At 36.9% G+C, this 16,770-nt stretch overlaps 1 long non-coding RNA gene across 3 annotated transcripts; it reads right to left on the bottom strand.

The window, feature by feature from the left end:
- Window positions 1-5,668: 5,668 nt before the first annotated feature.
- On the bottom strand, window positions 5,669-14,815 carry LOC142166884 (uncharacterized). Of its 3 annotated transcripts, none has more exons than XR_012697324.1 (3): window positions 14,553-14,815; window positions 6,956-7,832; window positions 5,669-6,481 (listed from the first exon to the last, which is right to left on the bottom strand). It is a non-coding gene; the product is annotated as an uncharacterized LOC142166884 (long non-coding RNA). The 3 variants fall into 3 exon arrangements; XR_012697325.1 differs by having other exon boundaries at window positions 5,669-7,485; window positions 7,639-7,832; window positions 14,553-14,811; XR_012697326.1 differs by having other exon boundaries at window positions 5,669-7,149; window positions 7,639-7,832; window positions 14,553-14,810.
- Window positions 14,816-16,770: the final 1,955 nt, after the last annotated feature.

The following is a 16,770-nucleotide window of genomic DNA, read 5'->3' as shown; positions in this document are numbered from 1 at the left end:
TTATTTGCATTTACATCAACTCTATAAAGGAAGTATATGTATTTGCATCTAATCTTTTAATCACTAAATCATACTAGTTAGTAGATATACATTCCCACCTTATTTTGTAACTTAATCGTGACAAATTTGATTATTTTGCTGCAAATATTGTGTAAATAATAGTATCTTCTTAAAGCATTAGGGCTAAATTCACATTCCATGTATGAACTATGAAGTGGAGTAGCCATGCTCTATAAAAGGATTCAACTGAAATTTTTTCGTTGAAAAATATTCTGGAATTCGATTGTAATTGCCGCATGACATGGTGCAAACTAAGAGAAAGATGAAACTATTCTTCAATGGCGAGCCACTGATTCCAGTAGTGTTCCTATGTATTGACCTTTCTAGTCAATATTTTAACTAGTCCACAGTAAAGTAGGTTACTATCGCAAACTTCGAACCTCAAGAGTTTTGAATTTTAGAAAAATGCATTAGTTTCTTTATCTTTTTCTTTTCTTAAATTTTAGAAATGCATCAGTTGATATGAAACTTCACATCTGCCTAAAGAGAAAACTGTTTTTAGGGGCTGGGCTGGGCTGGGCTGGGGTGGGTGGTTAGTGGACAACACTCATTTTTCACTTTATTTAGTTTGATTTCTTTTAATTGTAAAAAGAATATGATTTGAATTTGCTTTTCTATCGATTATTTCGTAGAAGTTAGTAGCAATGTCGGTGTTTTCTTGCAAAATCGCATCAGTTAATGTTTACTATCTTTTTTTTTCTTCCGTATGCTAGTTTATTATTTTGCTTAGAAGAAAAAGCGCTAAGAATTACATTTTCCATTTCATAGAAGCAAGTAGAAGCCTTATTTCCAATTTCATTAAATTAAATTATCATGTATATGTAAAATTGGTCAGAGACAGTTGAACGAATAACGAGATGACACGTGAAATTGAAGACATGTAAGATGTGAGTCAGCAAATAGTTGGCACCGAATGCAAGTATGAGTTTGGTGCTGTATAAATTCCGAAAGCATGGGACCCATAACAAAGATTTGAAAGAAAGACATCGATTTGGAAAGACAACATTCAATGAGCAGCCGTTACTAGGGATGTACATAGGTCGGGTTAGTTCGGGTTTTTCAATTACCAAACCAAACCAAACCAAACCAATTGTGATGGGTTATTAAATCTAAAAACCAAACCAAACCAATAAAAGTTGGGTTTTTTAATCTCGATTTTTCTCGGGTTTTCGGGGTTTTTTTTCATAAAGTCTTCATAACACAAAATATAGAATTTGTGCTCCAATTATTTCTTTAATCTAAGTAAGATAAAATTATATTAGGTATTTTTCAAAAAAATAACATAAAATATGAGATGAGTCATAACATTGTACAAAAATATTCAATAATAAAGCCAATAAAATCACATAAAAAATATTATTAATAAGTCATAATAAAAATGAACATAATCTAAAATTGCTAAGTTGCTAAAATAAGTACGACTAATAAGTATTATTATTTACATGACTAAACACTAAAAAGAATGTTAAGCATTTTTTCAAAACCATAGAAAAACTAAAAAATAGATATCCAACGCCATGTACAATTGAATTGAATTTCTTCTGTTATCCGTAATGTTGATTTGATTTTGGTTTGGACTTTATTTGAGTTACTAATATTTATGGAGTATAAAATTTATTGGAGCATTCAAAAATTATAAGTTCAAACTTAAAATAATACGATGAAAGATAAAATTATAAAAAAGTTTAAGAAATATTTAAAAATTACATTACAATAAATACTTTTATGTATTAAATATATTTAAAAACTTTATACATGTAATGCGGGTTGGTTTGGTTTCGGTTTGACTTTTTTTAGTTAAAACCAAATTAACCAAACCAATTATGGTCGGGTTCTTTTTTCCAATACCAAACCAAATCAAACCGAACCATAGTCGAATTTTTTTCTCGGTTTTATCGGATTATCGGTTTGGTGTGGTTTGTCGGTTTTCTTTGTACACCCCTAGCCGTTACAAAGAATCTATGTATTTATAGCCAACCGTTATGCAGCCATCAATGATTGTTTTATTCTCATTCAAGAGGAGCTTGATTTGGGGAATTTGTCTCCCTAAATAGAGCTATAAATAGGAGAATTAGTATCCATTGTGGAAGAGAAAAAAAGCATTTGTACTCAAAAGCATAGACAATGATGTGGACACGGGAAATGTGGTCACAAGGAAGTTCTCTCAAAAGTTTGAACTGGATGCTCCTCAGAATGTGTACAACACTGATATGACCCCCTTCCACGAGCTGCTATTTCACTTTGTCAATTCCTGCATTCTGCAGAGGTCTGAGAGAAGGCATGAGGATACCATGTTGGACATGGCTGTCATGGAACTTCTTGACACTGGTAGACTTATCAATCTCCCTAGCCTGATGATTGATCAGCATATGGCAAGAGTTGCAGACACTTCCAAGTCTAAGCATGCTATGCCTTATGACTTCATGTTGACTGAGCCGTTTGACAAGCTCAACACTGCCTTGCCTGAGCTTAAGTATCCTCAAGCAGTGTGGCTATGAGGAGATCAATGCTAGATGACGAACATGATTTGCTATTCTACCTGGTAACAGCATGGTAGCAGAGCTCACTAAGAGGTTAGAGTTGGCTGTTGATAGGGATGGCAAGCGATGCGGGATGGTACGGGTGCAGGGTGGGTTCTGTTTTAACCCGCAAAATTTTAACCCGTCCCGCATAGAACTTTCACCCGCGTCCACCCGCTCCGCTCCCACACCCGCGTCTACCCATCCCGCTTAAGTCTTTTTTTTCTTTTCATTTTGTTAATTTTATTTCTTTTTAATCCTTTGGCTAGAATTTTCATTTTGGTAAGGATTTAAGCTTGGTCTGGAATTATCGATGTGATTTTTCTCATTTCACCATGGTATATACTATAAATAAAATCTTTTAAACTAACACACTCTTAGTTTGTAATGGAAACCAAAAACCATAAGAAACTGACCGGAAATATTGTGTCTATTTTGGTTCCATTTAGTTAAGAACTTGCAAGATGTCACGTTTGCAGAAGAACCTGGAGTGCTACAAGTTGTTCCAATTAAACTAGGACAGTTCTTCATCACGATAAGAATTCAGAAATCTGAAATAATTAAGGATATAAAAGTAATATCTTTTTAATTTAAATAATAATAAATTATATCACTTTGATTTAATATCAGCAGTACAATGTAGTCAAAAGCTTTATATTAAACTGTAAGGATAGCTTCGGTCGTCATAAGATAAATAACCGAGAGAGAACGGTGAAAGCCGAAGAAATTAGCATAGGCGGGAAAATCGAAAGTCTGTAAAAAATTTAATCTCAACCAGCACCCGCACCGCACCCGTATAGAATTAAAAAAAATTATTTCGACCCACCCCGTACCGCACCCGTATATGTCTAAACCCGCCCCGCCCCATTGCCATCCCTAGCTGTTGAGGAGAATGCCAAGTTTCGACAAGACAATGATGAGTTGAGAAAAGAAACCAGGCAGCTTAGGGAAGAGCTCAGAAGGGATAGGGAAGCTCATGCCCAACAGATTGCCACCCTTGTGAAAGCATTGATCCCCTCTACCTCTCGCCCATGAACCTATTCCTTCCCTAGTGTCCTTAGTTTCTTTTGATTATCCCAGTGATGCTTTAGTTTTTGTCTTTTTCTATTCTAGTCTGAGTAGGTTGCAGCATGTTCAGTTTATTTTGTTCTAATGGTTTAAGACAAGGCCCTGGGCTTATTTTGGCACTGCTAAATGACTTCTTTTATAATGTTTTAATGCTTCGTACATTGTTAGATCATTAGCTTAGTCGATTTTCTTTGATAATTCTTGAGCTTGTGATGTAGCATGTATGGCCTTGAATCTTACATTAATTATGCTTAATATGTCTAACATCTTTTTGTTATTTTTCGATGATGCCAAAAAGGGGAAGATAGAGTTGGGGGTGTTGTGTATTTGTTGGCGTGGATATGTCTGTTTGTGGTGTGATATGCCTGTTGATCATGATTTTGTGTGATTACCTGGTTCAATCATGTACAAAGTTTGTCATCATCAAAAAGGGAGAATTTGTTGAGTATTGAGATTTTGATGATTAACAAAGTTTGTTCAAAGACCAGGTCCTCAACGTAGCTAGTTAACTACTCTAAGAACCAACTCCTCAAGGTGAAGGATTAGCTCCTCATGGTCGATGATTGTACGTCTTTGCAAGACAGTAACTTTATCTCAAAGTTACCCAGGCCCGAGTTTGGTGGAAGAAGGCTGATACACATGATAAGGGTTGTTGCCCGAGAAGATACGAATAAATAAGTGAGAGACAAGTGTCCCAAGACTTGTGGAGTCCTTGAAACAGTAGGAGTCCTATCAAACGAGAAGCTGACTACGCATAGGACTCCTAGAAGATCTTGGAGTCCAGACATTTAAATACTATCCATCTGGACTGCTGAGAACATCATTTTTGCACATCAACTGAAGAACCTATATTTATATACTCTAGTCGAGTACCAGTGTTGTGTTCTTCTTGAGTTAGTCTAGAGAATGTGTTTTAGGAAATCGAGTTGTGAGTTGGAGTGAGTGTTTGCTTTACAGGTTAGAGTAACTTGTAAATTAAATAGTTGTAGTAGGAGTACCGGAGAGTATTAAGTTAGAGTCTTGTAATCGATACGTTTTGGCTCATTGTTCTAGTGGAGTTGGAGTTGAAAATCCTACGCAGCAGGTCGTGATTTTTGCACCTTTTAAGCCGGCTGATTTTTCACATAAAATTGATGTCATTTACTTTGCTGCTTATTTTACTTCACATTTAAGGAATCCGGTAAAGTTCTTTAGTAATTCATAAGGGCACTCAAACTAACAACTACTTTCAAGCAGAACCCATGAATATTTGATTAGTTTTAATCTTGATTTGCTTAATCCTCTTGCTAGATGGATGGTCCTCCTCTCAAATACTCATTCTCAATATTTTCCCTAGGAAAAAAATATAAGAAATTTTCTGAAAATCCCTTATAATGTTTCTGGTATGGAGTGTTATGACGACGTGATACTTCCATCTTCTTACACACCGTTATAAAAAAGCGATTACTTTACTAAAGCATTTTTTTTACTGTTATTCTTTCTCATAAGAAGTTTTCCTTATCCGGATTTACCCGGTAAGCACAACTCTTGTTCGAGTAGGTATTGCAGAATTTTGACATCTTGTTAAATTCCACCATGCAGCGACCATCACCTACCCTAATGCTCATGCTGTGGACTCGATCGGAATTAAAATCATTTGACCATGAGTTAACAACATAGGATTACAAAGAAAGATTTTATCCGATTTTTAAAAGCAATGGTCTACGAGGAAGAGTCTTTCGTGGTGCTACTTCTGCCTATTTTTTGCGATGATGTGCCGCTCATCTTAGGGCTTCTACATAGTCATTCAAATGGAGTAGGCTACTATTCGAACCATTGGCATTCTTAAACCGGCCGTTGCACAGTTTGATAGTTTTTTTAATTGAACATCATTCTAAAGCATGTGGGATACTTATAATTGTTTTAAATATAACTTACATGACTAGTCTCAAACCCAGGACAAATTTGATTTTAACTTCAATAACTATCAAGGTCATAACTGCAACATATGCGAATGAGATGAAATGATCAAATCTTGAAATACGGAAGATACTATTTTCAGCTAAAACCTAAAAAAGAAGAGTACAAATCAGACAGATTGCATGTCGTTATTAAAATGACATCTTATCACTACTATAATCCACATGCCTACCTTTGACAGTGGGAACGAGAGAGGGAGGGAGGTCAGAAGGAAGCATAGGAATCTGCCGAGTCTTCTATTGGTATTGTTTCTCTTTTCATTAGTACGGAAAAAGGGAACTTAAAAAATAAAACTCTATTAAACTTCTTGCTCCTTAACTATTCTCCAACCAAAAGCATTTCGCCAAAAAAGAATGGAGATTTTCTTATGACTAATGGTCCTCTCTACTCCAAGAAATTTTCTTGAGTGAAGATTACATTCACTCCAAGAAAAAGGAAAAAAAAGAAGAAGGAAGAAGCAAAAACTATAGCAGCATCTTCATGGAAGAGGACATTGGCATCTTTACCTCTCTACTCAAGAACATATAATTTGAAATGAAGTAAAAGATTGATGATACTACAGAGACTAAATCAATCTGGTCATTGGTTTTCAATAACCCATATTACTGCCTAATGTTGACTGTTTTTAGGACCAAAAACAAGCCTGGTGCATAAGAAATGGAGCATCTAAAACATAACATTTCAGAAAATTCAAAGATTAGGACAACAACAAATACTGCATCTTATTGCTAGGCGATCCATTTTCTGGTACCAACTGTCAAACGAGATAAAATAAGCAAGAAAGCAAAGATGAAAAAACCTTTCACACCTCTTATTTCTTGAGCAGCATGCAAGCATCTGTACATTACTCTAAGCATACTCTTTAATTGATGATGCTGCATTTCAACAATATAGCAGATAATCAACCATTACATTTATAGGTGTGCTTTAACTACCCTTCTTCATGCCCAGTAATTAGATGAGAGAATATATAGTATCCCAAAATACTATCATGTGACCAAAAGTTGGAATTTTCAGCCAAAAACAAGGGATTCATACAATTCGTAAATACAGATCAGGGATGAAATGAATTTCCCTCAGTTTCCTTCCACATTTACCTCAGAATCATTAGACAAGAAAATCCGAATACCTTATATTTCCAGTATAATTGGTTAATGAAGGCAGTCAGCAATGAGAGGAAAATATTCTAGATAGGACTAAGAAACATCAAGGAAAATAGACACACATGCACACACCAAAAAGAAAAAAACCAGCAATGAGATGTGACCTAGTAGCAATATCTTAGAGACGATTGAGAGAATAATATCAAGAAGAACCTCAGAAACAAAAACTTGCAGTTTGCATCTTACCATAAACAAGTTTCCTTTTCACTTCTACCTTTGATGTATGGCATCATGCACCTCAGAATCTCAGATATCATTCTTGAAAGGCAGTCATACTTCTATTGAGACTTTGATTCAGAACATGACATAATGGTGTAAAGCCTAGTAAATCTGATGAAAGCATAGAGGAAACCAAAAGATCCTCTCTCACTTTGCTATCCCTATTCATGTAAGATAACCTTGTTAGCCGTCGATTACTGAATCCCAAATTTTGTCTGCACCACTATGTTATTAAGGAAAAAATGATATTGACACCATTACACAAATGATTTTCTGAAGTATGTTGAGCCTAAAGTTTCTTGTATCATTTATTCTTAGGTGTCCTGCTAAAAGAGAAAATAGCCTATGGTCTCTTTCAAAATTGCCAACTATCTAAGTTGTTCGGACTCGAGTACGGATGTCTGATACGAGTGTGGATCTAGTGGTTAAATCATTCATGAACTAAATTTTAAGATCGGTGGGCAAAGGATCCTGGTATGGATACAGGCTCGGGGATTCTGCGAAAAGTAATTCAAACATTTAAAAATAGAGTTAACAAAAATATGTCAAATTATGAAACATTTATGTGAAAACCTTACAAAGATATCCAGAAAAGGAGAAACTATTCGATCAAGAGGAGAATCAAAGGAGATAAAAGGAAAAGAACTTACTTAAAAATCTCTATACACAAGGTATTCCATTTTCTTCAATTTCACCCTAGCTTTTGTTTTGATTTCTGAAATCAATGTACCTGTCCCGAATTTCTTCATCGATTTTGGTCAAAGTACCCAAAATCGATTCACCAGATCCGGTACGGATCCCACACCCACGTCGTGTAAGCATCTTTACTTTATATTGAGAATGCCTGCAATTTGCAGTGCTAACATATTCACAATGGCTCGACAGAAATAAAATGTAAATTAGCAGTAAAAAGTTTGAGTAGTTTGAAAGGAGTGACAATACAACCAAGGTTTGGATAAACCCACACACGCAAAGAATGTTCAATCAAAATCCCCAGCAAAAGAAATTTTCTCTAGCTTGTACTTGATGCATAAATCATACAGCTGGAGCATCTCATCCTTCAAAACATAAAATATTGAATCAGCTAAGCCTCAATCCAAGACTAAAGAGGATTATATGAATCCCCTATCCGTTTCACTCTAATCCCGCACATTTCATTCCAAGCTAATAATTTATCTTTTAAGGAGAATTAAGATTACATAAAACTAGAGCTCTCTGAATTGCTTACTTACTCCTATGCCAATATACAAGTCGCTTACCCGACTGAAAAGACTCCTAGCGATCACTACACCTAATATAGGAGAACAACTAAGCATTGTCCCCAACTAATTGGCACTGTCTATATGGATGTTTTGCTTTCATTGTGCTATGTTTTTAGCTAAATCCTCAGTGTCTAGGTATTGTAGGTCGTATTACGAGATATTGTAAGTCTTTTTGCGACTTCTGTTGATGTGCTCATCTTCTTTTACCACATGTAGTCATTATAGTGTCAAAACCTACAAACCCATACATTTGGAGATCTAGGTAAGACATGGACAAATTATTTCAGGTGACAATTTCTCGCTTAGGGTCTGATCTTTCCAATCTTATTGAATCTTTTATAATCACACATCTATTTTAATAACTGAAATTCTACTCAACCCATATTGTGGATATGTTGGGTCTTAGAGACCCAACTTTCAACCTATATAATAATATCTTGACTATTCTATGAACTCTTTCTGTATCTTCGTATCGCACAACACTGACATAGTACTACATTTCAGGTATCACATTGTAATTTTGTGTTGTGTCATCTATCCATTCTCCTGAGAAACTGAACATTTTTTTGAGATGATAACAGTAAACTGAACTTGTTATCTATATTGTCTGCATTTAGACACCATCGTCTTGTCTAATCTCACATCACCCTCATTCTTATTACAGAGGCTAAACTTGATGTGTATACATTTTTGTATTACTTCTAATTATTCTAAAACCCTTCTCTAGATTGTTTCTTTATACTTCCACCTTTTAGTTTGACATCCTCGTTAGTTTTGTCATACAATGTTATCTGCAAATACTATGCAACATATAATCTCATCCTTTATACTACTAATTAATAAATATAACTTTCTAGTGTAAACCCAATATTACAGGAAATTCTCTGCATCTCCTCCCTCTGTGCTCACCTAGCAATTGCTCTCTTACAAATGTTTTATTGTATTTATATATTTGAGAGATGCCTTTGCCACTGCATCACCAAACCCTCAAGCCTTTAGGATTTTCAAGAATTTAAGTTAAGAATATCATAGACCAACAACAACAAAAATAACAACCCAGTATAATCCCACGTGTGGGGTCTGGGGAGGGTAGTGTGTACGCATACCTTACCCCTACCCCGGGGGTAGAGAGGCTGTTTCTGAAAGACCCTCATCACAAGAAGATGAAAAAGAGGAAATGGAACAATAACAACATACGTTAGAAAGAAAGTGCCAGCAACCTAAGAATCAGAAAAATAAAAGGAAAAGGCACCATCGATAATCAGAACAATGGAAAGGTACTAGGCAACCGAAGCACAAAAAAAGTACGAACACAACAAGTACCACTATCAAACTACAGCAAGACACTAACAAACTAGCCTAACACCCTCAACGGGGAAGAAAAACGCTCAACCATCTACTAACCTACGACCCTAATGCTCGCCCACCAAACCTTCCTATCTAAGGTCATATCATCGGTGAGCTGGAGTCGCGTCATGTCCTACCTGATCACCTCTCCCCAATATTTCTTAGGCCGCCCTCTACCTCTTCTCATACCTGACAAGGCCAATCGCTCGCACCTCCTAACCGGGGCGTCGAGGCTTCTCCTCCGCACGTGCCCGAACCATCTAAGTCTCGTTTCCCGCATTTTGTCATCCATAGGCGCCACAACCACCTTTGCCCGAATATCTTCATTCCTAATCTTATCCAACCTAGTATGCCCGCACATCCATCTAACATCCTCATTTCTGCTACTTTCATCTTCTGGATATGAGAATTCTTGACTGGCCAACACTCTGCCCCATACAACATGGCTGGTCTAACCACTGCTCTATAAAACTTGCCTTTAAGTTCCTGTGGCACCTTTTTGTCACACAAGACGCTAGATGTTAACCTCCATTTCATCAATCCCGTCCCTATATGGTGCGTGACATCCTCGTCGATCTCCCCGTTCCCCTGGATAATTGACCCAAGATACTTAAAACTCCCTTTCTTAGGGATGACTTGAGAATCAAGCCTCACGTCACTGTCTGCTTCCCCCGTCACGTCACTGAACTTGCACTCCATGTATTCTGTCTTAGTCTTGCTCAACTTGAAACCTTTAGACTCCAGAGTCCATCTCCAAACCTCCAGCCTCTCGTAGACACCACCTCGCATCTTATCAATCAGAACTATATCATCAACATATAACATATACCATGACACCTCTCCTTGAATATGATGAGTCGGAGTGTCCATCCCTAAGGCAAATAGGAAAGAGCTGAGCGCAAATCCTTGGTGTAAAGCCTATAACCACCGAAAAATGCTCCGAGTCACCTCCCACTGTCCTAACCCGAGTCTTAGCCCCATCATACATGTCCTTAATCACCCTAATGTATGCTACCGGAACACCTTTAGCCTCCAAATACGTCCAAAGAACCTCTCTCGGGTCCTTGTCGTAAGCTTTCTCTAGGTCAATAAACACTATGTGCAAATCCTTCTTCATATCCCTGTACTGTTCCACCAACCTCCTAATAAGACGGATAGCTTCCGTAGTTAAACAACCAGGCATGAACCCGAATTGATTCTTTGATATAGACACCGACCTCCTCACCCTCACTTCTACCACCCTCTCCCACACTTTCATAGTATGACTAAGCAACTTGATACCCCTATAGTTGTTACAATTCTGGATATAACCTTTGTTCTTATACAACGAAATCATCGTACTCCATCTCTATTCCTCTGGCATCGTCTTCGTCCTAAAAATAACATTAAACAGTCCGGTCAGCCACTCTACGCCCTCTCTACCCACATACCTCCAGAATTCAACCGGAATTTCATCTGGCCCAATCGCTCTACCCCTGCTCATCTTACGCATAGCCCTCACGACCTCCTCGACCTTAATACGCCTACAATACCCAAAATTACGGCGACTCTCAGAGTGCTCCAAATCACACAATACAATGTCGCTATCCCCTTCCTCATTCAAAAGTTTATGTAAGTAAGTCTGTCATCTCTGCTTAATTTGAGCCTCATCCATTAAAACTCTACCTATCCTTGATGCACCTCACTTGATCCGGATCACGCACCTTTCTCTCTCTCGCCTTGGCCAGCCGGAATAACTTCTTGTCGCCGCCTTTATCCCCTAATTCTTCATACAAGCGACCAAACGCTGCATTCTTGGCCTCCGTGACCGCTAGTTTCACTTCCTTCCTAGCCTTCTTGTGCCCTTCTCTGTTCGCTCTTCTCTCCTCCTCGTATGTGCTCTCCACTAGCTTCAAGTATGCCGCTTTCTTAGCCTCCACTTTTCCTTGAACCTCTTCATTCCACCATCAGTCCCCTCTGTGCCCCCAGAGTAACCCTTCGAGATCCCTAGCGCAGCCTCCCTAATACAATTCGCCGTCATTGTCCACATGCTACCCGCGTCCCCACTACTCCTCCATGCCCCCCATAGCCATCAAGACATCAACTTTCCCTCTAACTCCTGCGCTTTATCCTTAGACAAGGCTCCTCACCTGATCCTCGGACGACTCCAGATAACCCGCTTCTTCCTCTTTATTATGATGCCGACGTCCATCACCAAGAGCATATGCTGTGACACGAGGGACTCACTCAGGATAACTTTGCAATCCCTGCATAGACCTTTATCACCCCTCCTGAGGAGGAGGTAATCAATCTGAGTCTTAGTCACCGTACTTTGGAAAGTAACCAAATACTCATCCCTCTTAGGAAAACTAGAGTTCGCTATCACCAACTCGAAAGCCTTAGCGAAATCCAACAAAGCAGCACCTCCTCCGTTCCTAGCCCCAAAGTCGAAACCACCATGAACCTCATGGACCAAATGATTCAATCACAGAAGACCTTGATTCAACTCATCAAAAAGGTGTGAACATAGTAATTCAGTGTAATTTCCATTATCTCACAGATTGTAACAGGTGTTATCATAAAAAAGTGAAGAATGAATATGCTACCTACAATTAGCACAAAGCCAAAAAAATGTTGTGAGAGAATATCATAGAAAAATAACGTTGATCTCCAGTGAGGGAAAATTATAATACATCACTTGGATGGATGTATTGAACACCTACCTTATAATTTCTCCACAATATATCTATTGAGTAGAAACTCGTGAACAAGAAACGCCAAGCTAATTTATAGAGAAAACACATAAAAGACTACAATCAGTTACATCTTAATTAACTTGCTTCTCAACAACAATGTCAAACCTTTTTTTTTTTTTGATAAGGTAACAATGTCAAACTTTCAGGTCCAACAAAGTCAGAAGTTGGCGTAGATCCAATACAGATCAGTTTGATAGTTGTTCAATGGTGATCCTGATCCATGTTGTTTTGTCCTTATTGGTGATTTCTCCCCACCTTAGAGAGAGATAAAGCAAAGCAATGTAGGACAGTGGAGTTAAAAATAATATATGTTATGACAGGTTTTCCAGTGTTATTGAAAGCCATCGCAGCGAAGTGAAGGGTATCGCTTCATGTTGTGTTATCATAGGTGAAGCGCAAAAAAAAGAGCTAAAATCTACAAGTGTATTAAGTGCGAATCGCAAATAAAGCGAGAGCTATAATAAGAAAAAGATTCATACGAAGAAAATGATTATTACATAAACACACACCACATACACACACATACATACATGTATATGTATGTGTATATATGCAGTTCATCAAGAATAATAACTATAAACCCAATCAGCATCTTTTCATTAATGTTGGCTTCCAGGTCAGCTTACGTGCACCTCGACTATTCTATCATACGTCCCACCAACAAAGATACTGAATAACTCTATTTAACAAGGCTTAGGCAGATGAGAAGAAATCATCTAATGCTTGTTGAAGCCCAAACAACAATTGTATAGACAAAAGAACGAAAATTTACAATTACCTATAAAAAGGAATGAAAACGTAAAATTAGGTGAAGTATTTAATGTCAATGTCGATCTTTTCCGGACAGAATCAATGAGTGATGAGGCGCAAGGCTTAACGCCTATGTGCATGCTCGTGCAACTTGAGTGAGCCAAAGTGCCTGTCCTATTTTGCAATGAGCTTTGAGGCATAAGCATGCCAAGAAAGCCTTTGACAACGCTGGCTTCTAATTGAGTGTGTGCATTAGAACACTGACGTTTCTAATTGAGAAAGCGTGCCAAGAAAGAATATATTATTTGGATTGAGAAAGCCATATAGTCAAAAAAAAATCCTCCACTTTATAGAAACATAAATGTTTAGCCTCTTTGATCATTTTGAAATTGAAGAACATCATCTTTTGACTTCGAAATGATAAAAATTCCTAATTAGCAATGAGATATGAACCAACAATAACTTTGAGCTCAAAAACAAAACAGAAAAGGGATAAGACATCAATAAAGATGGTAAGACTCACAAAACTAAAGATGCTCCATCAGCTTCTACTTTTGACGTATAAATCATGCACCTTAGGTATCTCATTCTTAAAAGACAGCTCATAACTCTCTAAGAACTTCGGCTCAGACAATAGAACAACAGTATAGAGGCCTCGACTACACTTTGTGAGCTCCTTCTGGTTGACTAGCTTCAAAAAGTTGTGTCTAAGCCGAACCCTTTTGTCCAAGCTATACGTAAAAAATGCGGAGTGAGTAACCAGGTAATGAGATTCATATCCGAATTCCTTCATAAAAAAATTAATGCATTTTTGAGCTTATCCTCTGATAGGGTCAAACAGGAAGGATGTTTTCGAGCCAATGCAAAAATGTCCGAGTCGGACCACCCAAAACTCCTGAAAATTTGTAATTTCTTTTCCACAGTCGTCTCTTTAAGCGATGAAAGTACATAAATCCCATAGTGAAACGTGCGGGAATTCCGTGAAATTTGGAGATTTTTCTCTACTCGATTCACTATGTCTTCGAGCCACTTGGTTTTTTCAGTTCCAAAGAATAAGCTTCTCTATATCCACACTTGATAACCCAAAATTTAGCAGCAACGATATATTGGGTAGCATTACTTCATGAAGAGTATAACTAAGCAACATAGGATTTCTCCTAATGATTTTACCAACAAATTCATCATTACCCAATAGTTTCCTAAGATAATCAACATTTGGTCTGGTAGCACATTCAACACTTGTGCTGAAGAATTTCCAACTGTTTGTAATAATTTGGACAAGATCCGACCCGGAAAAGCCAAGTTCTTGAAGTACTTCAATTTTGGATTTAATGTGTTTATTTACATCACATAGCATCAATGCAGGGGCTAAAGAAACAAGTTTTTTGATGTGGGTTTTATCTAACCAGATTTTTCGAAGAAATTAAAGACTAAAAGAGGCTTATATTTTCTGGGTCTCAAGCGACTTACCTTAGCGCTTGTAGAAATGGCTTCTTCTGCAGAGAACCCAAGTGAGTTCACCAGTGTTTCCACCAAGTGCTTGGTGTGAGAAGCAGCCGCAGCTGTTGAGTAAAATGCATGAAATCTGAAGCGATAAATGTAGAGGGGATGCATAAGGCCATTGTTGAGAAATCCGGACATCTAAACAAGCAGAGCTTAAACCCTAAGGACTCCTTTGGTACTCGATCTAAATTATAATCATGCCTGGACTAATATAATCCAAAGGGGGCGTTTGGTAGTGACAAGTATTAGTTATAGACAAGTTAAAAAAATATACCAAACAAGGTATTAGTAATGCATAGAACTACTGCTTGCATTATTTTTTCTAATATCTCCTACCAAACCACCCCTAAATTTGATGGTATAAGGTGGGATAAGGTAGGTTATCCTGTATTAAGACTAGGATTAAATTTATACAATATAAATTTATACCGTCAATCAGATATGGTATAAATTTAATCTTACACCTTATCCCATAGTATAATTAAATTTGAGATAAGTTTATCTCATGTTTGATTGGGATAAAAATTTGATATAAGTAATCTCGGGATTAGTTATCTCGGGATTGTAGTATTTTTTTATGGATAACTAATCCCGGGATAATTAATCATGGGATAACTTGTTTCCCGACCTAAGGGGTTGTTTGGTATGCGGAATATGGTGGGATAAAGTGTGGGATTAAACTTATGTCATGTTTGGTTGCCGGTATAATTTTAACCCAGAATAAATTTATACAGTCACCAAATATGGTATAAATTTAATCCTAGTCTTAATACGAGATATCTCACCTTATCCCATCAAATTTGGGATTATATTATTCCACCTCCCAGGTGCGATAAATTAAACCAGGGATTATAATTTCGGGATATTTTAGTACTCACTCCGCTTCAGTTTATATGGAATACTTTACTTATTAGTCCATTCCAAAAAGAATGATATATTTTTATATTTGAAAATAACTTAACTTTAAACTTTCTATTTTACTATTTTTATCCTTAACGATAAGTTTTTATAGTCATACAAATATTATGACCACACAAAACTTTTATCCTTTTATGTTTTAAGATCATTGTTTTAGAAGACTTTATTTTTTCATAAATTTCGTGTCAAGTCAAACTATGTCATATAAATTAAACGGAAAAAGTAACTCTTTAACATGAGCAACCCATATGACATGTTTATAATCATAAGATTCAAGGATATGTTGGCACATTACACACATCTTTAGTTTAAAATCACAAAATTCAAAAGTCTTTCTTACTTTTCTTAAATTTTATGCCCAATCAAACTAAGACGCATAAAATAAAATGAAGGGGAATAATATGTTTACCCGTAAAACAGTATAATTAAATTTGTAACGTGATTTATAAGCTATTTACCCATAAAATAGTACTATTAAATTTGTAACGTGATTTATAGACATATGAATTAATTTGATCCAAGAATATAAAGTAACAAAGAACATAAATAAATTAATTAAGACTACTTGAAGAAAATACAAGCCTAACTGTAAAGTGAGCTTCTCCGGAAGCAAGAACAAGAACAGAGTATTGAAAGAAAGAATGTTAATAAAACAAAAGTAAGTTTAGCCTTTTGTGCGTACTGGTATTTCGTGCCTATAATGAGTACAAATTCTTCTATTTATAGCTAAGTTCAAGGAGATAAGATCCCCAAATCAAGCCCCTTTTTAATATGAATAAAGATCCCTCTTGATAGTTGCATAACGGTTGAGTATAAATGCAAAAAAAATTTGTAACGGTCTCTCTTTGAATGCTGCCTTCTTCAACCGGTACCTCACTTTCAAACTTTTGTCTCTGATTCCAACGTTTTCGGAACTCACCCAACACCAGTCACATACTTAGGATCGGTACCAGCTATTTGCTGACTTATACCCTACTTGTGTTTACTTCCACGTGTCAACTCGATGAATGTCCACCTGTCATTTAACAATTTTACTCTTTACATATAGTCCCCAACTTTCCGGTGACTAAACTTGATGTTATCGGGAAGTAGATAAGACTCCTTTTCTTGGCGGAAAAGTTCCTAAACGATTTCAGACACTTGAAAGGACACACGCCCCCTTGCATTTAATTAGCCGAACACGTGTTCTCCCATGATTCGGCAAATACTTTCGCTAGTTACCTAGGTAATGATAGCCTTGCATTCTGCCGCTTATAAACTTCTCCCT

The sequence above is a fragment of the Nicotiana tabacum genome, chromosome 12 (genome assembly GCF_000715075.1).
Source record: "Nicotiana tabacum cultivar K326 chromosome 12, ASM71507v2, whole genome shotgun sequence".
NCBI classification, from domain to species: domain Eukaryota; kingdom Viridiplantae; phylum Streptophyta; class Magnoliopsida; order Solanales; family Solanaceae; genus Nicotiana; species Nicotiana tabacum.
Note: the sequence above shows the minus strand (reverse complement) of the source record. Positions and strands in the feature narration are given on the sequence as shown.